Below are 27,715 nucleotides of genomic sequence, written 5' to 3' on the forward strand. Positions count from 1 at the left end.
ATTTTGGATTATACCAGGTCTGTTTAAAGGCCCTTATCATGGCATCACTTCCCAGATGTCCTTGGCCATGATACATCCGTGCCATGGTTGACATCATGCTATCAGGCATTACTGGTCTTCCATCCCGATAGACCCACACATGAACCTTTTCCCTGGGTGCACATCCTGCTTTTACCCACTGCCTCATTTCTTCATCTACTGCCTCATCCTGCAATTGCCTCACTTCATCCCATGTTCCCACAACGTTAGTAAACATTATGAAGCAAAAAGACATTTCCTTTTCCTTTGACCGATTAATCGAATATTTGTTTCGGGCACAATACTGAGCCATGTCATTGGCAAACCGGTTTCCGGTAGTGATGTAATCCCTACCTTGTCCATGAGCAGCACATTTTACCACAGCCAATTCTTTGGGCATTTGTATTGCCTCAAGCAATTTTCCAACCACTTCTGCATTCCTTACGGGAGTTCCACTTGAGGTCAGGAAACCGATTTGCTGTCAAAGTTGGCCGAAATCGTGGACAATTCTGAAGCCATACTGGCTTCAGTCATCACAGTCACTCTTGCATTTCTCCCAATCTTGCATGCCTTGGTTAATGCCACTATTTCTGCTACTTGAGCGGATCTAACTCCTTTCAAGGGTGATGCCTCTATAACTGCTGAAACTGTACATACTGCATAGGCTGCACTCAACACTCCTTCTTCCGTTCTCAAACAGGATCCATCCACAAAAATCACATGATCACTCTCTGGCAGTGGTAGATCTCTTATATCAGGACGAGGTTTCGTGCAGTAATCAAGCACATCCAGACAATCATGATCAGCTTCTTCTCTTATCTCCACTCTCTCTGCATCAGGCAAAAGTGTAGCTGGATTCACATTTACACATCTCTCCAGACTCACATTGTTTGCACCTAGAATGACTTTTTCATACTTAGTCAGCCGACTATGTGACATGAACTGTGTTCAACTCCTTGTTAAAAGGATCGCCACACTATGGGGTACAAACACTCTTACTGGATACCCCATCACATTTCCCTCACTCTGCTCTAGGCTTCGACATGTAGCCGCTACAGCTTTCAGACATCCTGACAGACCTATTGCCACTGGATCTAGCATTGACGAGAAATAGGCTATTGGCCTCCTTTGTCTTCCATGTTTCTGTATCAACACTGAAAGTGCACACCCATTTCGCTCACTACAGTATAGCTCAAACTCCTTTTCATAGTCTGGCATACCCAGTGCAGGGGCTTCACAAAGACTGTTTTTCAGCTGTTTGAATGCCGCCAATTCTTCTTTGTTCAGTTCAAGGGGGTCTTTCACCTCACTTTTTGTCAATTTCACCAATGGTTTGGCAATCAGGGAGAAATTGCTTATCCACTGACGACAGTAACCAACCATTCCTAGGAACATTCTTACTTCTCTTTGGGTCATTGGAGCTCTCATTCCTCTAATGATTCGGATTCTGTCTATGGTTACTTTTCTCAGGCCTTTCTCAATATTATGACCCAAGTATGTCACTTCCTTCTTACAGTACTGCAATTTTGTTGGAGATACCTTAAGTCCTCCATCTGCCAAATGATTTAGCAAAACTATGGTGTCCGTTTCACAAGCCTCACGTGTCTTTGACGCCACTAGTAGGTCGTCAATATACTGGACTAAAACTGAATTCTCAGGCATGGTAAGACTTTCCAGAGATTTCATTAACAGCTGATTGAAAATGGAAGGGCTCTCTGTGTACCCCTGTGGGATTCGGCACCATGCCAAAATATGGTTTCCGAACCGAAATGCAAAAAGTGGCTGGCTGTCATGATGCAATGGTATGGAAAATAAAGCATGACACAAATCAATTACTGTGTACCATTCTGCATCATGTGGGATCTGATATAAAATCACTGAGGGATTTGGTACAATTGGACAACAGGAAACAACAATCTTGTTAACCTTTCTCAAATCTTGCACAATCCTGAATTTCCCACTTGGCTTTTTCAGTCCCATGACGGGAGAATTACATGGACTGCTCATTATTTCCCTCAGCACTCCTTGCTGAATCATCTTCTCAATCAAAGGGGTTACCCCGGCTATTATTTCTGGGGTTAGTCTGTATTGTGGGATGTTGGGGTAAACAGCTCCCTCTTTTACAGCGATTCTCAATGGGTCTACATTTCTCATCAGGCCTACATCTTCCCCAGTGAAGTCCCAGACCGCTGCTTTCACTGTCTGTTTCAATTCCGGGGGCAATTCATCTGGATTGAATACTGCATAGGTTGTAGCAACCTCACACTCTCGGTTAGCTATGGTCATTTTATACAGGACATCCTCGTCTGGTGTTTCAAAAGCTATTCCGTCTGGTGTACAGAAAATGGTGCAATTCATTTTGCAAAACAAATCCCTCCCTAATAGATTCACAGGACTGGTGTCACACACCACGAATCTATGCATGTCTGCAAATTTCCCTATTCTGACCTTTACAGGATCAGTAAGGTACGTTTTAATCTGGGTGTTTGACACACCAACTACTTGGATTGTTTCATCCGAAAGAGGAAGATTTTTCACATCTGCTGATCTGACAGTGGATCGTGTAGCTCCAGTGTCTACTAAGAAAGTAATGTTTTCATCATTAACTTTCCCATCTACAAATGGTCCTGTCTGATCTATTTCTAGAGATGCGCCAAGTACGCACTCTGCTTCCTCTTTTCGGCACCGTCAATAGATTTCTTCTGGCTCACTTTCGTCATTGTGCATCCAATATTGTGACACAGCGCTCGCGCGTTGCGGTTTGTTTACCTGTTCTTCATTGTAGAATCCCGTTTCCTTGCTATACCTCTGTGTACTTCGGCTCTGTGGTAAGGGCGGTTTTGGCACCGGATTCTGTAGACTAACAGCCTTCTGCTGTTGCGGCAATGGGCCACACCCTCACACTGCACCTGTGGATTTAATGACGGATTTTCATCATTAGCAAGAGGTGGATTTTTACACTCGGATTTCCAATGCCCTAACCTGCTACAGTTGTGACAGGGAAACTTCTTCTTGGCTTCCTCAATGTTACCCTTTCCCTTTCCTGGACCAAACTTTGATTTTATGCCTGGATTATTGGCTTGTTCTATTAGCTGAGCTTCCTGTCTCTCTGCAACTTTTACTTGAGCCCACATTGCTTTGTCTTTTAATTTCCGCTGTTTTGCCTCAATTTCATCACTAATTTATTTAGCATGTCTTAGGATCTCATCTATTTTCTTGCTCTGCCAGTCCACGGTGTGCTGCTTGATCATGTCCCCAATCTCAGGACGCAGACCATACACAAATCGGTACACAAAATGGCTCAGGTCCTTTTCTCCCAGACTGTCATCCCCACTAAACTGTTTGAAAGCCAGAATTAGCCTCTCATAGTATGCGTGGACTGACTCTTTCGCTTCCTGATGTGTTCGATCTATTTTAACCCAATCTGTTTCTTTTGGGGGCACTTTATTCTTCAAAAAGGCCATGACCTGTTCATACTTCTTCATGACCTCCGGGTCTGGAGCTCCTGTTTTGGGATCTCTCAGGTATTCTTTAGTGGGCCAGTCTATGACTATCTTACATTCTGCCCACAAGTCTGCTGGCACTATTATATCAAACAGACTATTCAAATCAATCCACAGTACTTTGGATAATTTCACAAATCTGTCAACCTGTCTGTACCACTCGACCGGCTTTTCCCGTAATCTAGGGAAGTCATTTGTAAATGACAAAATGTCCTGTCTGGTCCATGGGACATGCACATATCCTCCTCCTGGAATCTCTCTCATAGGTAACTCCATTACCACTTTTTCCTTTTCTCTCACGGGAAACGCTGGGAATGTTCTGTCTGAAATGTCATCTCGTTTCCTATACCATCTGCTCTTCCATTTGTCCACATCTCCCCGTTTCCTTAATACTGTGATTATGTCCCTAATCTGCCCTATTCTTCCTACAGCATTCAGATTCTCAATGTCTTTTTCTGTGAAATCCACTCTGTATGGTTTCTGTAAAGCTTTTACCTTATCCATGTCAATCCCCATTTCACTGGCTATCTCTGCTAATCTGTCATTTAAATTTTTGCTCTCCAAGTGATGCTTTTACAGAGGAACAGTAGTTCCTCATCTTGTTAATTTTTCAGCTTTTCTGTGGGAATTGTCCCTACTACCAATTCGTCTAACACCATCCTCAACTTGGCAACATCAATGGTATGTGATTCTTTTTCTTTATCCTGCAATCCTTTTAGCCAGTCATTCAAATCTTCAGTAGTTATGCTTACTGACTTTTCTGCATTTCCTGGTTCTGTCAGTCTCTGTGGTTCTAACATTGATCCCTCTACCCTTCGGTTTCTCTCAGCAGTATCAGAACAATAAAATGGATTCTTTGACACAGGTAGTTCACTTTTACCCATAACATGTCCCCAGGAACTTTCTTTTGTTTTCATCAGGGGCTGTTCTGCCTGTCTTTGGTTCACATACGGGACTGTTAGCCCATGCTCACTGCTTTTCTGCTTCTCAAAAATAGGCATAACAGGACCTATGGTCACAGGGACTGTAACTGCTTCTAGATTTTTCGTTAGTTCCCTTATTTTCTCAGTCAATTCTAAGGTGGTTTCCGCTAGTTCTCTAGAATTATCGTTCTCAACCCTAGTTCCCTTCTCTTTAAGTGAATTTCTTCTTTTTACTTCTGGGGTCTATAACTTCTGTTTTAATGATTCTGAGAGTCTCCCTTACTGGGGTTCCTGTGGTTGGTGTTTCTGGTTCTTGCCTGTATGGAGGCGGGCTCTTGTAAAACATATCATCTAGAACATCATAGTCAGTGTCACTAGCCCCATACCTCCGGGTTTCTACATGATTTCTCTTTTCTAGGCATTTTCTTCCTCCACTTTCTCCTTCTGTTCTAAGAGGAAATAATCCTTCTGTCATACTGGCATCTCACCACCTCCTCATTCTATCGCTATGAGTTTCTCGATCATTTGGCCGTCCGAACATGTACCTATACCTAGACCCGTTTCTCTGTTTTTCTCGCTCATGCATCTCGTCTTCCCACTCTGTCAATGCCTCAAACTGTGTAGACCTGGGTCGCGGATCTAAACTCATCATCCTCTCCCGTAGGTTCCTTAATATGGCCAAATTAAAAGACCCATCCTCTGGAAACGCTAGAACTCCGTCTTCCTTTGTATACTTGGCCCAATTGTCTAACCAGATACAGGTATGGTACCCATATTTCGCAACCATAAAGGATGCGGGGGTCTTTGCCGGAGGGAGTAACTGTCCTTCCCTAGTCACAATTTTCTTGTCTTTTACAAATAAATTTTTCAATTTACTGAACACAGACTTTTTCTTTCTCTCGGGTAAATGATAATACATTTTCCTGTCTTCATGTGAACTCTTTAGTCTTTTCCTACCACTGTTCGATCTCTAATCCAATAGTAGCGCGACTCTTATTCACGCACCGATCCTGGCGCGTCTACGTCACTGTCAAAACTTCCAATCCTTACGCGTCTCACACTAACGCACCAATCCTGGAGCGTCTACGTCGTTGTCACAACTTCCAATCCCTACGCGACTCACACTGACGCACCAATCCTGGAGCGTCCACGTCACTGACTAGCTGTCCAATCCCAGCGCGGTCCTTCTGACGTCTACAGTCGCTGCAGCTGCTTCTACTCCTGACTCCTGTCCTCAGTCTACCCCTCCTTTACAAAACTACTCGGTAGACTTTGTTTCAAATTTACAATACTGGTTAGTTACAACGTACAAACATCTCCATTGTCTGCTCCGCTAACCACAGAATAGCAAAAGACCTTTCCCACGAGAATCCTGTTTTTCCGAGAGCAGCGCTTACCTCTGCCCTACTACAGAATTATTACGTCCGTTGGCAAAGTAGCGCATCCCTCTACCTCACCCTTCTACCACGCATTAATTAACTGTTCTCTCCAGAACTAAAACACATAGTTGGAAACGTAATGCTCCTGAGAAGTAATACCAGAGTTCCGCAATTAATTCAAATGCTCTTTCATTCACTCACTTTCACACAAAGAAGTATCATTCATTCACACAGAATCCTGCTTTCCCGAGAACAGCCAACAATCTGTCCTACTACAGAATTATAACATTCGTTAACAAAGCAGTGCTTACCTCTACCTTGTCCTTCTAACAAGCTCAGAGAACACTTGCTACCTTTTCAGTAAAAAGCGTTATCGGCATACCTATTGGTTTCCTGGTACTTTAGACTGAATTTTCACAAATAACTCTTTGCTATCATTTACACTTCTTTCACACAGAAATTGTCTCTAATGGCGACACACAGCGATGTCACCGAATCGAACCCAGACAATGCGACGCGTAACTCCAATTTTTTTACGCGTTTCCCCGTGTACCTACAGGCAACCACAATCCCGTCTTTCCCGAGAACAGCGCTTACCTCTATCCTACTACGGAAATGTCACCGACTTCTTACATCCCAGAAGCCGTACAAACTACATAAAACTCAATACGACTTCAACATATAGTGTTAATACCTATATCAATATCAATCAATAATCAATAAGCTATATATACATGCCAAATCATCAAACTAAAACAATAAAACCCATCTCTAGCTACCCAGAATACTGGTAGCTATATATATATATATATACAACTCATCAAACCTAGACAATAAAAACCATCATCTTGCTACCAAGAATACTGGTGCAGTTCAGATTCAGAACACAAAATCTCCTCCTGCTTCCACGGACGAAATGATTCCACAGTCACATGCACATACATACATCATACGCTGGTGGGGCCCATAACACCAACATTCATTCTCATCAATCTATCCGTGCCTACAGAGGAGAGATCTTCAATTTATTTCCGAACTACAGTTTTTTTTCTTTGGATGGAGGGTAACCACATCTATTTAATTTACCCTAACAATTCCTCCATCCGGAGGACGATCGGATCATTTAGTTGAACTAGAGATTTGATGACAAACACTTCAATTCTTATACTAATAAAATAAACATTTCAAGAAATAACCACCCGACACAGTTCTTCAAACAATAATTTTCTTTATTTAATTAAATTGCAGGTTAAATCCTAACAAATGCAATAGTATCTTGTGTCATAATTACCTATTCTGACTAATTGTCGTTCTCTAAGTCAGAATCGGGTCCTCAGAAATTCATCAAAGAGTCTACAGTCCCGTCCTCTGCTGTCAGCGTAGTGAATAGCATCGATCAGGGTGCGTCTCAAGCTCGTTGGGTGGTAACCTCATTTTCCTCTCTGGACTACTAATATTTATACTAAAATTTACATATAATAGAAACATTTCATATTTTCTAGGCTTTTCATTGGCTGAATTCAGCCCCGTCCCAAGATTGTAAGAAACAAATTAAAAGTTCTCATACGGATGAAGTATTCAACTAGGCGTATGGGAAAATCGTTCCCAGGTCAGAAAAGTATCAGTCTATTGTGAAAAGGTGGCTCTTGGTTCCTAGTTTGCAACATTTTCTTCCGTGTTCAGGGACATTGGCATCTCGCCCAGAGTAGTCTTCATGGACCTGGTTCAGGGGTTCAAGGAGAGGTTGCTACGTAGTCAGTGCAGACGCCTTCCTCTGCTGTCAATTGCATGAAGTAATGTACTTTAGTGTGGATTCAGTTGGCGGCCATCTTTTAGCAGGCCGAAATAGTCAACTTAAGGTAAAAGAAACACAAACCGTAATTAATACATAGAAATGAATAAAACAATGTTATTCCCTCATTAATACCCTTATGTGTATGCATTTATCTAGCCATATGCGACATTTGAAGCTGTTAATGCTGGTTTATTTAAGCGCAAAACACATAAACGTGGCTTAAGCCAAACATATAAATTTAATATGCGTACAAACTTAGTTCACTTATTATTTTGGCCATGCAAATGCTTTCCCACGTGTATTCTCTTGGTAAATAAGGTTGATTAATTCAATCACCACACATCATTATTCATTAGAATTAGTTATTTAGTTGTTTTAATAAAACTTATGTAAATGGATTGGGTATACCAAATATTTTATTTTACCCGCTCCAGCAGTCCCACCAGTGCAATTAGGATATGCCCGCCATACAGGCGAGCACATCATGTCCTCTTAACATTGCGGATGGTGCTGCTGGCTGCAGCACCGACCGCAATGCTAAAAGAGCATACACAGCATTTCTCTGCACCACGTGGCAGGTACCAAGCGGTGCCTGCCACTTGGTGCATAGAACTGCAGGGGGTACCACCCCAGTGCACCCCCCCACAGAGGGGGCTCGCAATGGGCCCCCAAAGCCAGTCTCTGCCTGTCTTTTTGCGGCCGGATATCCGCCCCAAAAAGACAGGGTGAAGGGCACATCATAATCACTACGGCGGTGCCTGCATGGCACCGCCGCAATATTGCCCTGGTTCCGGGTTCCACAAGGCGGGCAGAAAAGGACCGCCTTGCGGAACCATGGCGGACGGACTTTCCGTCCGACACGGAACCTTTGTGATTCCCACCACCATCCTAATTTGGCCATGTGTAAATCTCCTTCTGATAGCGGGAGGATCGCCACCGTGGTGGCGATCCTCCCGCCATCATAATGAGCCTCTCAGTTAACCCCTTCAGCGCTGCGCGGATTTCCGCGCAGTGCTGAAGGTTCCGAGCGCGGGCGGGGCCATGACGGAACGGTTCCGTCATTAGCACAGCCCAACCGACGTGCATGACGGAACCGTTCCGTCATAAGCGTCGAAGGGGTTAATGAGCCTCTCAGTTATTATGCCACATTGCATAATTAATTACTGTTCAAAGTAAAAAGTTACCACAAATGCCCTGTTCGCTGTAAAGATGTATCTAGAGTGCACAAGAACAAGACGAAAGAGAGAATGCGAGATCCTGTTGTTTGTGGTGCTTATATTTTTTTAACAGTTTTGTGCAAAATGCATCCTCACCAAAGTGAACACAAGGACGCATTTCGCACTAAAATACAAAACCAAATGGCAGTTTTGCATTTCATGTAGTTGCGCATATTTTTGTGTAATTTGTCAAAATTAAATGAAACAAATCTTACACACCCTTAACCAGGGCTGGTTCTAGGATTATAGGGGTCCAGGGCAAAGGAGAATGTGCGAGGTCCCTCTAATTTACATAAGTGACACATTAAGGGCTCCAAAAACTGCTTTGTGCAGACTCCCCAGGGCCGCAGCTCCTCCTCTCAGCCTCCTACAAGCACCTCTTTTACAGCTCCTACTGATCTGAAGGTGTGAGAATTGCTTGGGGGCTGAGAGTTAAACCTGTGGGGCGCTGAAGTGCTGACAATGGGCGCCCATCAGTGTCTCTGAATGTGCAGCCGGGCAGAAGGGCTAATTGCAGGGCATGACTGTTTGGCCAGACATCCTGTGCCTGCCAAACTGTCATGCATGTTCTCCACCCGGCCAAACCAGGGCACTCAGGCCAATCACGACGCTGCTGTCATGCTGGTGACAGCAGCGTCTTGATTGGCTAGGGGAGTCTTGGAGCTTGTGTGCTTCCTACTTGCTGGAGACTACAGAAGAGGATGGAGGAGATGCATCGACCGGCAGGTAAGTGAGCTTTTTTTTACTTTCTTTCTTTTTTATTGTAATTCCCCTCCACCACTCCCCACCCAACCACTACATTTCCCTAGTGGCCCTACTGCTCGTAAGCAAGAACAGCAGAGCTAAGTGCAAGTTCAGGGAGCACAAAGATCCCCTGTATGCTGTGACCGTGAGATAGGAGCCACAAATGGTTGACTTAGAAGGATAGACTATTACTCAAAAATAGTAATTACTCCAGATCTGGTAAAAATAACTTTAAGTCTGGATTCAGAACCCAGAAAAACATTTACAAGGCTGTTACTCTGGTTCTTTTATCAAGTACCAAAGTTACAGTTTCCTTTAGGTAATGCGTGCGCAAAGTGAAAAACACTACACTATACACCATACTCAGGTAACGCATAGTTCCGTTCAATACCCAAATAATGTATAAGAATTTAGATTGGTTCTGATCTGCTACAGACCTACCTGTGAGCAGAGGCCAGGCGGAATTGTATAACTCTTTTACATTCATCCTTCACAACATGCGTGTTAACATATGTGTAAAACACAACATGCTTAGCCCTTTACCTCAGCTGATCTTATTTTAAAAGGAGGGCACTAGAGGTTGCAGATAATAATCCATTTATATGGCTTATTACAGTGAGTAAGGCTCCTTTTGAGCGTTTCAGGCCACAGCAGAGATTAAGAAGCATTAGCAAAGGTTCAGATTTGGCAAGCTGGTGTGATGATTATTTAAAAAAATATATATTGCAAGCATGTGACACAAAAAGAAAAAACAAAACATGCCACAACCTAAACATGTCTGCCATAAAAATGTTACATTTAAAATCATTCACTGATGCAGCTCTTTTACTTGTGTTTTTTCTCCAAAAGAACACCCCCTTTATGCATGTTGTTGTTAACATTTGAAAAAAAGACAAAAATAAATCACCTTTCTAATGGCAAGCAACTAATATGTTACAGTGTACATTTTTAACACCTATTTTAAAAAAGAAATGGCAAATAAATCCGCATTTATTTGAGCACTTAAGCGTGCAGAGTAAATAAATAGCCAGTGTTCAAAGGGAATATAAAAATGCATTCAACAGCATACTTTGAACCGCTTTGCAACTGAAACATAAGGAACTATATTTAGGTGGAAGTGAACACTGTGCACATCCTTTGTGTCATCATTCAACGTGAAGTGAACCCACTGCCCTATGATGCACGCTATGGTGGGCAGAAACAAATATGGATTCGAGTAAAACAGACTAATGATAAAGACTGCTACCCAAAAGCCCTTCTACGTACATATAATATATATTACTTTTTGGGAAAACAATAATCTGGTAATGCTGTCTTAAAAGCCAGCCCTAAAATCTATAGGTACAACATAAAAACACATGTTTTTTTCTCATGAGTACAACCTACACATCTCACATCTGGCATATTCAAAGTAAAATGTGCAACAATACCTGACACCTCAATGGAGAAATGTTCTAAAATGTTCCATGGACAAGACTCTCAATGGCCTAGCTGTTCAGAAGAAAAGTGATGTAACAGCCAACACCCAGAAGCAAAACCACAGTCATGCAGAGTTTTGAAACGTGAACATTCACTTGATGTATGATTGGAAGTACATTGTTCTTTCACAAGCCAAACAACCCAGCAGTAATAGATCATTGACCAACAGAGAAACCGTAAAATACTACAAAATGGATCATTCACTTTAATCAATTATTAAGAAAGACACTGACACACGTGATAAGTAAAATTAAAAGAAAGTTCAATAATTGCCACTGTGTCAAAAGTGAAGTCTATCAATACCTATAGCATCAAACTGAAGGTTTTTTACATGTCTACTGAACAAAGAGCTGTACCTGGCTGGCTTGTTTGGGTGAGACCTCTTCCGTCATTGGCTTGATTGGCTGTCAATCATGACATTTCATTGATGTTATTTTTCTTTCGACATAAATTATTTTAGTGATTATTTACAAAGTAGGTTTTTTTTCGCTGCTCACCCTGCTGCCAGTCATGGAGGCCGTATCTGAACAATTGGTTAGTGGAGCTCTGGATTTATCTTTTTTTCATATTTGGCATCACCACAAATATGCAGTCAATATTTCTAATTACTGCTCCATCTGGACCCGCAATCTCTGTAGCAGCTTTCTTTTAGCACACATGGACAGACGTTTAAGTGCCCTCACGCCAAGATCACTTGTTCGGGCTAGGCACAGAACATTCCCAGGAGGTAGGTCTGAGCACCGTGGTTTCTGCACACCAGCCCCCGCTCAAAGTTGGGGGGTAAAAGCGGAAAACAAGTCCTTAAAAAAATGTGCTGGGACTAATTAGCATTGATAAATCATAATGACGGTAGAGGAATTGTATTCACGATAAGTAATTCCATCCACTTACAATGTGGAAGTGGCCGATTTTGCAAACCAAGAAGTTAATAAAATGATGCAAAAATGTGAAAAGATATGTTTTTTTTATTTATTTTAGTTTTTACGAATCAAATGTGAGTTTTTCACATTTTAGTCTGCAATTGAGCTCATAAATGACTGAAATGGAGACTTTTATTTTTAATAAACGTGCGGAACTCAGGATTATAGTTTAACCTGCATTTATGAAGTAAACAAAATGTGCATCTTTTAAACAAGCAAACGTGCTGTTCAGACACGTTTGCTTTCTGCAGGTTCAATTTGTCCAGCAGTGGTTTCTTCGTGAGGACGAGTGGGTGTCGGACCCCTCCCGCTGCAGCGGCGATAAACATAAAAAATAAAATGGCAACAAAACGATTCCATTGCCATTTTATTTTTCACGTTTAGCGCACAGCAGCCTCCAGCTGAGATAAATGGGGGGGTGCTCTTCTCTGCTTCTGATTGACAGCATAGAGGACTTGTGGAGCAAGTTGGACCCTCCAAAATGCGCATGTCAGTTTGGTCGTCTCTCTTGAACCGGCCAAGGAGACATGCACACTTAGCAGCTCTCCAATCAGCTGTCTTCGAGAGCTCGGTGTGCAGACCAAGTACTGGCCTAAAGGGACTGAAGCAGCGTCCAGCCAGGACGCTCCATCCAATCTTGGCTCTGCTCTCATGTGTGTGAGAGTAGCACCAGGATTGGTTAGTGGAATTTCCTGGAGGCTGGAGCTGACAGAGGAGGGACTGAGGACGATGTCGGACGTGCCGCAGGCAAGGTAAATTACTTTATTTTTTATTATTTGCCACTTGGTGGCCTGCATGCACGCACCCACTCACCACATAGTTGCCTACCCCACCAGTGCATATACGCGCCAGCCGCCCCTGAATTTGTCTCGCTTCAAAGCAGGAAATCACTGCACATTTGCAGTTTTTTAGGTGACAGAAGGGTTAATGGTGTGAATTTCATTGTTAGTTCTCATATAAAACATTCAAAGATAACCCCTTACTGGGCCTCTCTCACAAATAAAGGTGATGACACCAGTGGGAAGGAGGTTTTAAAAAGCACCTGAGGCCAAGTTACACGTGTCAATGTTTGTAAATGCAAGCGGTTATGGATGTCATTTGGGGTTGCCTGGGGTCACAGCAGGTAACCTGTAGCTTGTCCCTTGTGACCCCTGGAACTGCCTTTGTGACCACTTGCTCAGAGATGGCAAATTATGTGCTGGGAACACAATGGCAGTTCATCCTTATGGACGTCGGCTGAGGCTTCACTTTCGTTGTTTTCTGTCAATTTTTATTACACTAATAGTGAATATTATTTTAATATTTACTATTAGTGTAATTATAAAATGGATTACAACTAGCTGGAAAATTACCCTCCCTGGCAGTTGAGGTAAGTAAAAATAATTTTAAATGTATGTTGTGTGAGTGCTTGCAAGTGAGTGTGTTTATGTGGGAGTGAGTGGGTGAATGGGTGTGTATGTATAAGCATGCGTGTGTGAGAGAAAGTAAAGGTTAAATGATCATGTTTTGTCACTTCTGCTACTCCTGACATTTTGGTAAATTGACGTTCATGGAAGCAGCTGCAGTGTTGGTTCACAAGGTAATACCTCTCTGCCTCCTTTGGTAACTGGTAAGTAGATAGGAGTCCTCGCCCTAAAAATAGTGGGGGACGCCGTCCACCCACGGCCTCCCTCAACTTATGCCCTGGCTTATAGACATTGTCATGCTGCTGTTAGTAGCAGTGTAGCACTAACAATGCATAACTACCTCTATAGCTACACTTACCCTTAAGACAGTGATATGCTGCATTTGAAATGTGACAAGGGAGCTGTGCTCAATGCATGATGGTAGTTTGGCATTGTCGTAGAGGTAGGTCGCAGATAAGGATGTTGTGTTTCTGTAGTTTTCCTCATGCAACTTATGACTTTTGTTTAGTGTGCACTGTAAAAAGAGTTCTCTATTGGCTGCAGAGATAGTAATGCCCCGGTGTAGGACTGCTGATACTCACCACATGGATACTTGTGTGGCCTTCCACCACTTGCTTCACAGCTTGTTCACCAAAGGAAAGTGGCCTGGGTAATGATTTACAAATCTTGCTAAAAGACATTACTTCTGTGCATGGCAGTCAATTCACCAAAATGCCAGAGATAGTGGAAGTAACATCACACACCTTTTAATTCCAGTGACATCACAGGAAGTTACATTATAGGACCCAATGTCTACCCAGCAGGTGATGTCACATGGCATTTCACCCTGATTACATCACTAAAGGTAAGAACCCTGCAATAATTGCAAGACTAATAACATTCCTTAGCAGTTGCTAAAGCTGATAAATGCCTAGTTGAGTTATCAAAAATATTTTAACTAATATACAGTCATATGTCAGCAGTGCCCCTACTATCTACCCATCTGCAAAAAGTTGTGATTGCATATGCAAATATGGTCATATGCAGTCATAACAAAAGTACCTAGCCTCAATGAGTGAATGGCAATGCTTTCAGCAACACTTCTACCTTACAATGTGCATGTCAAGTTGGATATTCCCAATTGTCAGAGACTGGCTAACATACAAGTCCCTAGTATATGGTACCCAGGACATATAATCTAGAGTGTCCACCCAGGGCTGCAGCACTGATTGTGCTACCCTGTGTGTGACAATGCACAAAATGGCTCCCAGCCTGCTACTGCAGACTGGAAGGGCACTGGTAACACTGCTAGGTCGACTTTGCTATTCAAACTAATGGCAAAACCCCCACTTCTCTTAACAATATATGCAAGTCTCCCCTAAGGAAGGCCTATAGAGCTCTACGGCTGGGGGCTGTATATTATTAAGTAGGACATACATTTTTATATATGTCCTAGCAGCTTCTAAATTGTTAGTTCTAGTAGGCCCATTGGCTAACACAGGTTTAACAGCTGACCACCCAGCCGCTCTAACCTATGAATATGACTATAGCTTGGTACTGTAAGGTATCAAATTAATCATGGCATTAAACCCAACCTGATACCCAGGTCGAATTTAATGTCACTATTAAAGAAATACAATGTTGCACTAGACAACTGAGAGCATTCTGCCCACCTGGGGTGTTGTGTGAATGACTTACAGGCTTGGGAACAATAGCAGCCATCTACAGGGCAAGGTGTTACCTCCCCTTCCCAGAAAACCACTTTGGGTGTTAGCGCAAAAGTTGAGCTTCAAAGGCAAAGCCTCTATTGCTGTACAAATGGCATTCATACTTCTGAGGGGTGTCCTTTGTTCAAGTTAACAGGCTGGAGACAGAGAGGGAAGACCAGTGCCCAAACTGGTCAACCCGTGGGCTTGTAGCCCACAGGTAGCCACATATTTAGGGTGGGATACCAAGCTCCTGACATCCGAGGAAGGGTCCCGACATCTTAAGAGGGGACAGTATAGTGCACTCTGGGATTGCTAGATGCCACACATATCCAGAAAGTCTCACCAAGAGGGAGGTGACCTGGTAGCCCATTGGCTAGTGACCGCATCATCCACCCTAGGGCACATGCTGGGGAGAAATATGGACCCCTGGAACCCTGCACCTCACCAGAACTGGAACAAGGACCAAAGAATGACTGCTGTGCTACCCCCTGGACTGTACAAAGAGAGGCCGCACCATCTTATGGACTGTATCTGATGCACCTTAGGCAAGTGAAGAGAGGACTGTGCCTGTGGCTCCTGGCTCTGGGAAAAGTTGTGCTCTAGACCAAAGGAGTGATGCAAAGTAACAGTGGACTGACAACCTGGAACCTTCATTGGGGTCAACACAGTTGAAGTAGCCCACATTGGCAAGTTGGTAGTCACTGCAGAAGATTTGCTACTAACTGCAGCTGGGTATCCCAAGAGACTGATACAGCCAAAAGTTGCAACTGAGCCAGTCGGACCCAGGAATACCATCTGAGTCCAAATTGGTTGCCCAAGATGGACACCAGCCCCCACCAAATAATTTAGCTGGGACTGCTCTACACAGAGACTGAAGAGAACTTCGAGGGACTCAGCCAGTCTGTGGCCAAAGTCATCCCACCTGATCCTTGGACTGAGGAATACCCGCAAAGGTACCCCTGTCAACTGCACAGCATCCAGAACATCCATAACCATCTTCATCTCCTGTATCCACAGCATCAGGACCACTCCATTGAAGTCTCTGGCGGTTGTGCTGTAAAGTTTGGAACAAGATGGGAAAATGCTCTGGTGGCAAGGTAACTGTTCAAATCTACCCCATTGGCTCTCCAGACTTTCTCCATGACCGATTTGGTCGACCAAGCTGGGTGGAGTAGTCAAACTAACCATGTGGCTAAAGTCAGCATGATCATCAGCGTGATCTTGCTTTGTTGACACTGTAGAGCGTGTAGGGGAGGGGTGCCTGTTCGGCTGATATCAGCTATTTCTAATGCTATAATGTATATTCAGGGCTCAAGCCCTACAAACAGAAATGGGGGGACTCACCAAGTTAGGAAGAATGGGTGCGACATCACCACATGTGACATCAGAGGAAGTGACATCACAGAAAACGACATCACAGCACATGACATTGTATGTGGCATCACAAGAAGTGGCATCACAACCCATGACCTCACAGGAAGTGACTTCAGATATTAAGACCTCACATAGATTTAGCAGGGCTACCATGGGTACATTTGGGCGCATTAGAATATTTACCAAATTAGATTTGGCGTTGGGTTTGTTCCAAAATGTTGACGCAAACTGGACGTAAAATCTGGGCCTCAGTTTATACATTTATTTCCCACAAAGAAATTGGCAAAAGAAGAAACATGGCAGTAAATCTGTTCTGCTTAATTGGTTGCAAATTCTGACTTTTAAAATACCTTATGGGGCTAAGGCATCTGCTGCAGAGATCGTAGTGTGCCAGCTAAGTCTCAGGGAATAATAATAATGGTAAGGTAACTCTGGAAGATAACGCTGTAGAGATCTGCGTTTTGCCTTGTCCTAGTTTTGAATCAAAGTAGCATAGAGGGTTAATATGTCTCCTTCAAAGCATATTGTGTAACACACAGATGATTGATTTTTATTTTATGTAAATAGGTAAGCGGATTACTACTTTTAAGACAGAGATCTTTTTGCTATTTGCAATTCATAAATTGTAATCCATCTAGTATAGCACAGTGAGGTATGAATGACATGTGGCTCCTACACCTTGTAACCCTCACTGTCATATGTAACACATCCTTTAAATGAATGTACACACGTATGATTGATTGTAAATGTATATTATGTACGTGTGAAGTAAAGCACTCTGACACCCTGCATTGGGATGGGTAGTGCTAAACCGCTATAAAAATCTCAAAATAGTGGTATTTAAATTGTTATTTGTGTAAATACTGCGACAGCCAACACATCTGACATTCATACAGTGTATGCATATTTCTTCTATACAGGAACTGAAAAAAGTTAAAACCATATCTCTCCTAAGTACGTGTGAAGTGAGAAGATGTGTTTCTTTGTTTCCCCTTTATTGCATGCAGGTGTAAGGCTCCCGATAGCTCCCAGCCAGGATACCCCAATACAAAGAATTGAATGGCCCTGTAACTCCGGCTTTTGTTATGGGCGGAGCTGGAATCTGATAAGCTGCTCTCCCGCCTGCACGTTGGTGCTCGGAACAAAGGCACACAATTTGCAGGCACTGCTGAAAGTGTCCTGGTGCCAGAAAATCACACCTGGATGAGTTCAGCATATTTCTGTGAATTCCGGGAGAAGTAGGAAAGGAAAGTTGCACTCTGCTGAAAGTGGCTAGCTTTGCAGCAGGGTAGACGGTGTCTTAACTCTGAAATTAGTGGGTAGATAGTGTCTACCCTCATAAAATAGTGGGTAGATGGTGTTTACCTGTGTCTACCCTCGAGCCCTGTTTATAATCAACAACATTGGACTTATAGGCTTATGGGGAGAGCAAGTCTGTGGCACAATGGAGATGTGAGCCACACTCCTATGCTCATCTGAGTGCTTCGCATTAACATTGACTTTAAAGGACGCATTTACAGCAGGCCGATATGTCAGTAGCACATGCGTACTTTTAAATTCACCCTTCAGGCAACATTGAGGTCAGCACAGAGGACCCAAGGATGTTTTCTAGGTGCTGAATGTTAATGCCTCCTACTACCCCTTCCCTGTTTGAAAATGAAGATCAAGGTTTTGTGCATTAGTGCCTGGTCAAACTAACAAGCAGCTTGAAATGTTTTTTTTCATCTATTTTCAAAGTGCAGTGCTGTGCCAGCTCTCACTTCTTGGGCCTTCTGTTTTTGGCACTGGCATTGCGATATTGCAGTCCAGGGTGCCCAAGAGTATTGCGAGGGGCAAGCCAGGGGATGTAATTGTGACCCCGGGTGACCCCTAAATGATGTCTATACTTCTGTGTAGGTGTGGCACAAGTTTTTATTCTGATGTGAGTTCATACGTTTCTGCACTGCTCGAGCATGCACATTGTTTAATTTGTTATCCAATTATGCCTCTGGTGAAGTTTTCTTCTATAAAAAGCCTTCTTTTTTGCAGGAAAACAAATCCTGCCAATAGTGGCATTGCTTTTGTGGGAGGCAGGTGGTGTGCAACACCTGTAAATATTGTGGCCCAACTTGTCCTCTACCACTGGTGGCAGCTGAAGTCAGCAAGAAAAATAACTGCCCTCACAGTATAGGAAGACTGACATTATTTACAATTCATGTTTTACTTACTCTTGTATTCCATAAGAGTATTAGCTTTTTTAAGGATGTTGTGTTTCTGTAGTTTTTATCATGCAACATATGACTTTTTTTTAGTGTGCACTGTAAAAAGAGTTCTCTATTTGCATTCAGGTTGTGGGTAGGCGATGATTGGGAGCTGTGGAGTTTAGAACAAACACAGTTTAAATTTCTCACAGTCCCTGTCACTAGGTTGTAAAGGGGTATAGAATACATGCCACTCCAATCTTTGACCTCTCTATAGAGTGCAGAGAACAATGGACAGGTTTTCCAGTTGTATTTGTGATTATATGCAAAAGCTTGTGAAGGAGGTACACACCTATCAAAATATTGAAAGGGTGCACTGTGTGTAAGGGTAGTGAAATAAAGGCGATGCGTAGAAGTATGTGCAGGAGAGAGTGAATAGATGGTGTTGAAGAGGCAAGCGATGAGGTCTGAGATATGCAAGTTGTTTCAGAAAGATATGAGAAGAAAAAGAGCATAAGTGTATAGCCAAGAGACTGCAGAATAGAGTGGTGTGAAGTGGATTCCCGAATTGAATGTGACACTCTGAAGGTTACTGCCCCTTACACAGTCCAGAGTATTGTTTAAATAATGTTGAACTCACTGAAAAAAACAAAGGTTACAGTTAGGTTAATATTTTACATACTCAAAACCACTGAAGTTCACCAGTTACAGTTAACTCAAGTAACTATGATTTGTGCCCTAAGGTAACTATAACTTGTGCCCCCGCCATGCACGGATTTCTCATTAATACTTTCACTGCAAATGTGGCCATTATATTATATCATCAATGATTTCATCATAGAAGATGTCATGAGTGTTGTAATCCATGGGGTGATTAGCCGTACATGGCAAGGGCGAGAGTTATAGTTACCATAGGGCACGAGTTACTTTAGATAACTATAACTAGTGAATTTCAGTGGTTTTGTGTCTGTAAAATCTGAGCCTAACTATAATGTCCCTATAAACTTTATTTTCAGTAAATTTCTCATAAAAAAATCTATTTCCCAAATATATTCAGGGCCACTGGAATTATGCGATTTTGCAGCTGTGGCATTTTTTGCATACTTATGGATTTGCTGCATTTGCCACATAATCCATTATCTGCTGTATAACCTGCAAATGTCAACAAATAACAATTTTGTTTCCAGTTCAAACGGTACAAAAGTTACAAAAAACGCAGCAATACGTGTTGTTGCACGATGGAAGGCCCTTAGCAAAGGGTGACTGATCACCTTGCTGTTACTTGTAGCTATATTTGGGTGTTTGACTTGTACTAATGACATTCAATCTATGCCCAGGCAGTGATAGCAAGTGTGACAAGCATATGCAATGCAATCGGTCTCGCCTTTGGGACCTTATATGTATTTAGCTATGCAGCACAGTAGCCTGGATGCTGAAACATCTACTGTTCTTTAACATGGAGGGACAGTAAGCACCACACTACTTGACACACCAGATATGGGAACACAAGGAGAGAAATATTGCCTTTCAGCGGGAAATCTATATAGTCAAAAGCTCTGTTTTTAATATAAAATTAGGGACCTCGGTGGTCATATCACTGAAAATACAGGATTTGAAAAAAATAATATTGCCTACGGGTGCTCGTGAAAAACAATTTCTATGGAATGGAATCTTGAGAATGCTAAAGTGATTCTGGTATTTTACTGACGGCTGCTGGTCGTTTTCTGTCAAGAAAGTTAAATAGAGGCAGTTGCCAGAAAAAAAAAGTAAGTCTCTCAGCAGAAAACAATTCTGGTATTTTGCTGACCTCTACTGGTCGTTTTCTATCAAGACAGGTTAATAGAGACAGTTGAACAGAAAGAAAGTCCCTAAGCGAAAGCAGACAAGTCCTAGGGCTGATCTCCAGAGCCCACAAAGTACATACACATAGAAGTATATACTAAAGTATATAAAAGAGGTCTTGAATGCTCAACCTAAAAATGAGAAAATAATGAAGTTTTACTTTCACAAACATTGTTGACTGATGTTGCATAATTTGCCTTTTCTGGTTGCATAATTTAGTCAACCCTGCCATATAATTTGACCCTCCCCTGCCACATAATTCCAGTAGCCCTAACTATAACGTCCTTGTAAACTTTGGTCTTTTGCAGTGAGTTTCTATGTTTTTTAAAGCTATTTTCAAACTATAGTGTCCCTATAATCTTTTTTTTTGTGAATTTCACAGTTTTTATTAATATAAATTGTACTACAATTTGACCCATAAGTTCAATTTACAAATATACATTTTCACATGTTTATGAATACATTTTATTGACAAATTCATTCTTCTTTGATATTTTAAAATGTATGTAGTCTTTATTTAAATGCAATGCATCAAGTCTGTCTTTTTTTAAATTCATTTTGTGGATCAACGGTTCCATTCCCAACCAAAAGCACACATTCGATACTAAAACGACAACGGATTTAATACAAAAAGATGCTGTTGCAATTTCTATAAGTGTATCACTGACTGTGTGAAGGTGTGAGTGGCTGCGTGAGTAACTATGTGGGTGTGTGAGTGATTAAACGTGTGCGGGAGTGGGTGTGAGAGTAGGTGAATGAGTGGCTGCGTGTGTCATTGGTTTTGTGGGTCTGTTAATGGGTGAGTGTGATTGTAAGGGTGTGTGAGTGGTTGTATACTTGTGTAAGTGAGTGTGTGAATGGGTGTCTAAGTGGCTGTGTGGGTATGTGAGTGGTAGTGTGAGTGGTGTTGTGGGTGTGTAAGTAGGTGTGTGACTGTTTGTGTGAGTGACTGTGTGGGTCTGTGAGTGGGTGTGCGAGTAGTTTTGTGGGTTTGTGAATGGGTGTGTGAGTGGCTGTATGGGTGTGTGAGTGATTGTGTGGGTGTGTGACTAGCTGTGTGGGTTTTGAGTATGTGTGTGAGTGGTTTTGAGGGTCTGTGAGTGGGTGTGTGAGTGGTTGTATGGGTGTGTGAGTGGGTGTGTATGTGGTTTTGTGAGCATGTGAGTAGGCATGTGAGTGGCTATATGGGTGTATGAGTGACTGTGCGACTGGTAGTTTGGGTGTTTAAGCGAGTGGGTGTGTGAGTGGCTGTGTAGAGCTGTGAGTGGGTGTGCATTTGGTTTTGTGAGTTTGTTAGTAGGTATATGAGTGGCAGTATGGGTGTGTGAGTGACTGTGTAAGTGTCTGTGTGGGTCTGTGAGTGGGTGTGTGAGTGGTTTGTGGATCTGTGAGTGGGTGTTTGAGTGGCTATATCAGTGTGCGTGTGGTTGTGTGGGTGGGTGAGTGTGTGTGAGTAGGTGTGTGAGTCTGTGAGTGGGTGTATGTTTCCTCTTAATTGGGTATGGATCCAAGGATCCATGGAGGATCCACAGATCTTGATGTGGTTAAAAACAATTTTGAACAAATTCTTGCCCAGGAGGGGTCCCTCATACACCCCTCTATCAGTTACATGGCATCAAGGTACCTCTACCCTGAACTCTTCTACAACTTTAAAATTGTGTCCCCACCGGGAACGGAGCCATGATGCACAAAATGGCAGATGCAACTTTTCTTTCAGGTTATGGCCAGCCAATCACGGCATTGTTATTGCATGTGTATCTCAGGCTCCACCGTGGGTCTGCTGCAGTAAATCTGTGGCTCTAGATGTGCATACATCTTTTTACTTGAATAACTCTAAAACTACTGAACAGGTTTACACCAAATTACAAAATACATGCTTTCTGGACCAAGCATCTATCTTTCTGACAAATTTGGCATAATTTCATTCAGCAGTTCGGGCTGTAGTAGTGTCTAAAATCCCTATGGAAAACTGCATGAGGAAAACCCATTTTGGGACCCCCTTTTTCTCTGCACCCACTTTACAGATCAAACCCAAAACTTTCCAGACAGCAGCTGAAGTGGCTGGCAAACTAGTTTTGCATATTCCATGAAGATTTGTCAAATAGTGCCAAAGTTATTAGTTTTAAAAAAAATGTAAACGCTTTTTCTAGGAAAAAAGGTCCTAACTGTATATATCTCACCAACATGTAGGACGGAAATCTTATCCAAAGTAGTGGTTCAGGCACTTTTGAAATTAGTTCCAAAGACAAGTCCCACCACAACATGCCGAACTTGCAGCGGGTGCATCTGCTCAGGTGAGGGTAGGCTCACGAAACATCAACATCTCCAGAAATTTGCAGAGCAATCACAGGGTCGACTTGATATTCTTTTAAGTAAAGCAAATGCGTTTCGATGATTTATGCCTTCCTCAGGACTTACAAATTAAAAATACGGCACATTCCCATCACGGTCTTTAAAATGTCATAGTTAGGTGTGATAAAAGAATCTGTTTTTGTTTGAAAAAAAACCTTAGAAATTCACTAAAAGAACCAAAGGGTAAAGTAACGCTATAGTTAGGTGAATGTGCCAGTGACAACATTAACGTTTTGAACTAAAATCCACAGAGCAAAGCTAACTATAACTTGCACCTTTATCTTGGACTGCTCATGACCTCACATATTTACTCACTCTTGACATGTTCTATGACATCATTTACGACATCACTGATAACATCTTCCAATGAGTGTGCTAATTTGTTTTATAGCCTACATAGTGGTGAGTAGCTTCCATATTACTTCTCTACCTAATTTTGTACTGCCTGTGTCCAGCTAATTGGTGTAAGTGTTTACAAAACGCAGTGCTGCTAATTCTAAGGCTGTATCTCAGATGTCATGGGTCTGATCTGTTCATTATGAAAAGTTACGATAAAGACAGTAGGCCAGCATTTCTATTTTGAATAAAATGTTAAAGCCAATAGGCCTTTGAGAGGTATTTATTTTTTATTTTTTTTATTTTAGCACGATTTATTGTGATCAGCAATTCAGATCCCTGAAGGATACAGCATAACTCAGATCCTGTGCCCCACGGCCTTGGTGGGAAGGTTGCTGCGGAACTTGGCACGGACCATGCTACTGTTACCATGGGCGTGAGTTACCTTCCTCCAGATCACACGAGTTTTATTGGGTTTGCCACCAGGAGTTACGGTGTTGTTCTTGGCTTTGTACATGTATGCGCATCGCTTGCCCATGTAGAAGTCTGTCTCATCTCGTGCATAAACCCCCTCGATTTTCAGAAGAGCGATGTGCTCCCTCTGGTTTCGTAGACCACATTTGTAGCCAGAAAAAATGGCCTCACTCCACAATCTTCCAGACATTCTGTTACTTTATAGTTGGGCTGTTGACAGCCTCATGCTCACAGTCACCCAGAGTTTATTTTTTATTGCATTATGTTAAAGCCCATAGGCAAGTATTTTACTATACAGAAGTTTACAGATTTCCTTAGTCAGCAAATGTTATGAAATTGGTTAACCCCATCCGACAAACCATAGAGGTGGAAGATTTGCATGGTGATAATCCAGACCCTTTTAGTAGGGCTTCATAGGTTTAGTCATCTGTAATTCTCTTGTACTAATCATAAATTACCAATATTTATATACACATACATACATACATAGGGGCTTTGGATGAGCCCTACACTGCCATTGATATCGTTAAGTATCATATACATACTACTTTGCCTGTGACAGCATAAAGAGTAGGGCAGTTGGTCTGTACACTTCAGGCACTGGCTCCATTGCCCTGTGCCAGTACTCCATCTGGAAATGAGTGTGTTTCAGTGCTATGCTTGTCTGCCACAACATTACTTTTCAATTTTTTCATTTCTTTCCTTTTTTGATTTTTAGAGCATTTTGCTGCACCCCAGGCCGTACTGCTGGGCTGCACTTGTGCCTCTCTTTTCCAAGGCCAGACAGGTTGCACCGGGCATCAGGCGTTTTCCCGAGAGGCTGGAAGGGTGGGGACAGATTTTGTTACTGGGGGCCGATTTGTAGCACTGCAGATGTTTTAAAAGCATCCGATGCAGAGTTCCTTGTATGTTCAGCAGTTTTTAGACAATAATAAAAGTTTCAAGTTCACTCTGGTGATTAATGTAAATGCTGGAGAAAGATATTTTGTCTAGTGACAATTTTCTCTCATCTAAGGTTGCGCAGAGGGTTAATATGCCTGATGCAAAGAAAATGTACTATGCAGATCACGGAACAGTATTATATGTGCATAGCTCATTGGGTTAATGCTTTTGACACAGAGATTCTTTTATTACTGTGCAGTTCACAAGTTATAATCATAATTTAGCACAGTGAGCTATGAACTGCCAACAGAGAGCTCCATGCAAACTGCATGGTACAGGTTAGACATTTATGTTTTTCCCAGTCTTTCATTACTCTATTATTATGAAAAGGGATTTGTTTGGGTAGAAATAAACTTGTATTAGGAAAATCAACCCTAACTAATCACTGTGTTACATTTTGAATCCTGAGTCTGAGCTTCTCCAGACCAAGCACACTTAAAAAATGCCTACCAGTATGGCTGAAATTTGAATCCTACACCTTGTAGTTTTTTTTGTCTTTGTATCATCTTCTATACTCTTATTTACACATGTATGATTCATTGTGTGTGTCATGTAAAGTGATCTGACACCCTACACTTCTATGAAAGGCACTACAAACAAATAAAATACATGTGAGAGATGGAGAGGCACTGTTGGAGGGTGATAGTGAGGGAATCATTGAAGAACCCCAACAAAGATTGTTGGATCATGGTGCTCTGTCAGGGCATCATTTTCTATGCTTTAAAAGCGAATACATTTGAAAATATATTGTAGAACGCACCTTTTTGCCATTTTCCCCCCAAAATGTTCTTGGAGGGGAGAACGCGCCTAAGGCCCCATTGTAGTTGTCAGGCTCACTCGCTGTGCTTGCTCGCTATGCATCCTACGGAGGCTGGTCTGACAAAATTTGCCTGGGCTGCTTTGGGTTCCCATCAAGCCATGCTCTTTTCATCCACAGCATGCCAAATCCAATGCGTCGACTGCTTCTAAACTGATAGCTATTTTCGAATTGTGTTGTCCACTCTGTATCACTGAATTGCCATTCCAAGATGGCTGGCACATTTAGAAGCACTGAGTCAGCCATCTTGGATTATCCACAATGCTATTCCAAGATTGCAGCGCACTGCAATGTTTACTAAAATTCCATGCTAGGATGATATTGTGGGGTATATCACTGTTTTAATTTTTCATGATGTTGCTTCTAAACACGGTGGCCATGTTGGAACTACAAACTCTGATACAGAATGTACAATACAAATCCAAGATGCCTGTCTACTGCTATTTTTAATTTTATGTATTTTGTAAGCATACACTCGCCATGAGTAGGCAGAAGCATGATTTCTTTTTTTCTATCTTTCTATTTATCTTACATATGCTTGTTGAGTTTATGCTTGTGTTTTATTGTGTATGGATAAGTGAGTGAATGCAATGAGTAGTCGATGGCTGGATGAATTAACGCATCAGTGCAAGGGTGATTGATAGAGTGAATGCACGAGAACTTAGTTAGACCCTGAGCTCAAAAATAACTGGAGAGTCACCATCACCTTTTAGCCAGACATACTACCATTACAATCACTGGTCCATATTTATTACAGGGGAAGAAATGGTGCTAATGATTAATCTGCTAACGTTTTTGTTCTTTGTGAATCTTTCACTGACAAAAGTCCATAAATACTAGACATAAATACTAACATTACCGTATCATTTTAAATAGAGAAATGATAACTTCTTCCATATACTATCTACTGAGAAATAAGAACTGCAACATCTGATAAAGAGAGAGCTCTGGCAATAAATACCACATTTAACAGCGATGACTCGTGCTTTAATATCTGAAGCATCCAGCTAGCTTGTTATTCTAAGCCCTGATAAATGTCTGTCTTTAAAGCCCACGTCACATGTTCTTTACTGAGTAAAGAGGAAAATATGACACTTTCAATGCTGATCACAAAGTGTCTGGGCCCTGCAATCTGCAGTGTATGAGATCTGCTTGCTGGAATATTTGAGAAACACGTGTACAATCTACCCTGACAGCTCATTAAGGCCTTTACCAGCAATTGTGCGTTAGCAGAATCTCTCCACTTAGGTAATTGCAAATTTGATTCCAGGCAATCCATACATATACTGCTGGAACACAGCCGGGATTGCGGCGATTAATTGGACAGCAGTTAATAAGGAATGTACCGAGGTAGCTCTTTCCAGGCGCTGCAGGGAGATTTGTACCAGAAACGTCGAGCCTCGCTCCTCGGTAATTCCAGCAAGCTCAGTGGGAAAAATATTTATGCAGACATCAGAAAAGGGTGAATACATTTGCATGCTAATGTTGTGAATTTTTCCTGAGGTGACAATGTGTGTTTTGGAGATGTCAGGTGAAGGTGTCTCAGGTGTGGTTGGTGGGAGTGTTAGTGACTGTAGGGTTAGTAGGGGGGCGGCTGTGCACATAATAGAAGACACAAGTAGTTTGGGGCATACACCTGCTCCCTCCCCCATCAGTTAATAAATCCAGATGAGTACTTTATTCCCTGGAGAGGATGATTGTAAATCTCTCCCTGTTGCTCCAAGTTGCCCTGAAAAGCACGTGCCTCAGCTCTGATACCAAATATTCCTTCACATACAACAACTAATATCTCTACATTGTATGCAATGTAATGGCCCGCCCCCTATTCATCTGCCCAATTTGTATTTTATTTAGTAGAACGTGACCATGATATATCTAACTTATTATTTTTTTACTTCATTTATGTATTCAACTTATTAACATCAATAGAAACTCACTTTCAATACGAGCTTTAGTGTTAGCTTAATTAGATATGTGCAAGTTCTCTCGCGAGTGTGAACTTAAAAAAACCTTTTCCTCTTATTGTAAAAGGGGGAAGGGCAGAAACCAACCTTGTACGTCCTGTTTAAGTCCAGAAGCAGGTTGAGCTGATGTAAGCATTCAAATTGCAGTCATATGTTTATTCCGGGCCACATGCTGGCACCTACGGTCATAAATAGCCTAATTATGCCTCTTAGAAGGACTCCTATTTCTTCACCCATTATTCATCCGTTTGGGCTGAAAAATATGTGACCGGATGAAGTTATGTTTTAAAAGTTCTGTGGAAAAAGCGGCAAAAACTCAGAAGACCACCACGATAAATGATATTATTGGTTTTCTAGGCTGT

General features: G+C 42.1%; 1 pseudogene; it reads right to left on the reverse strand.

Moving 5' to 3' along the window:
* Positions 1-23,487: 23,487 nt before the first annotated feature.
* LOC146856811 (large ribosomal subunit protein eL33 pseudogene) lies at positions 23,488-23,820 on the reverse strand (annotated as a pseudogene).
* Between the last annotated feature and the right edge of the window lie 3,895 nt (positions 23,821-27,715).

The sequence above is a fragment of the Triturus cristatus genome, chromosome 3_2, assembly GCF_964204655.1.
Source record: "Triturus cristatus chromosome 3_2, aTriCri1.1, whole genome shotgun sequence".
Classification (NCBI taxonomy): domain Eukaryota; kingdom Metazoa; phylum Chordata; class Amphibia; order Caudata; family Salamandridae; genus Triturus; species Triturus cristatus.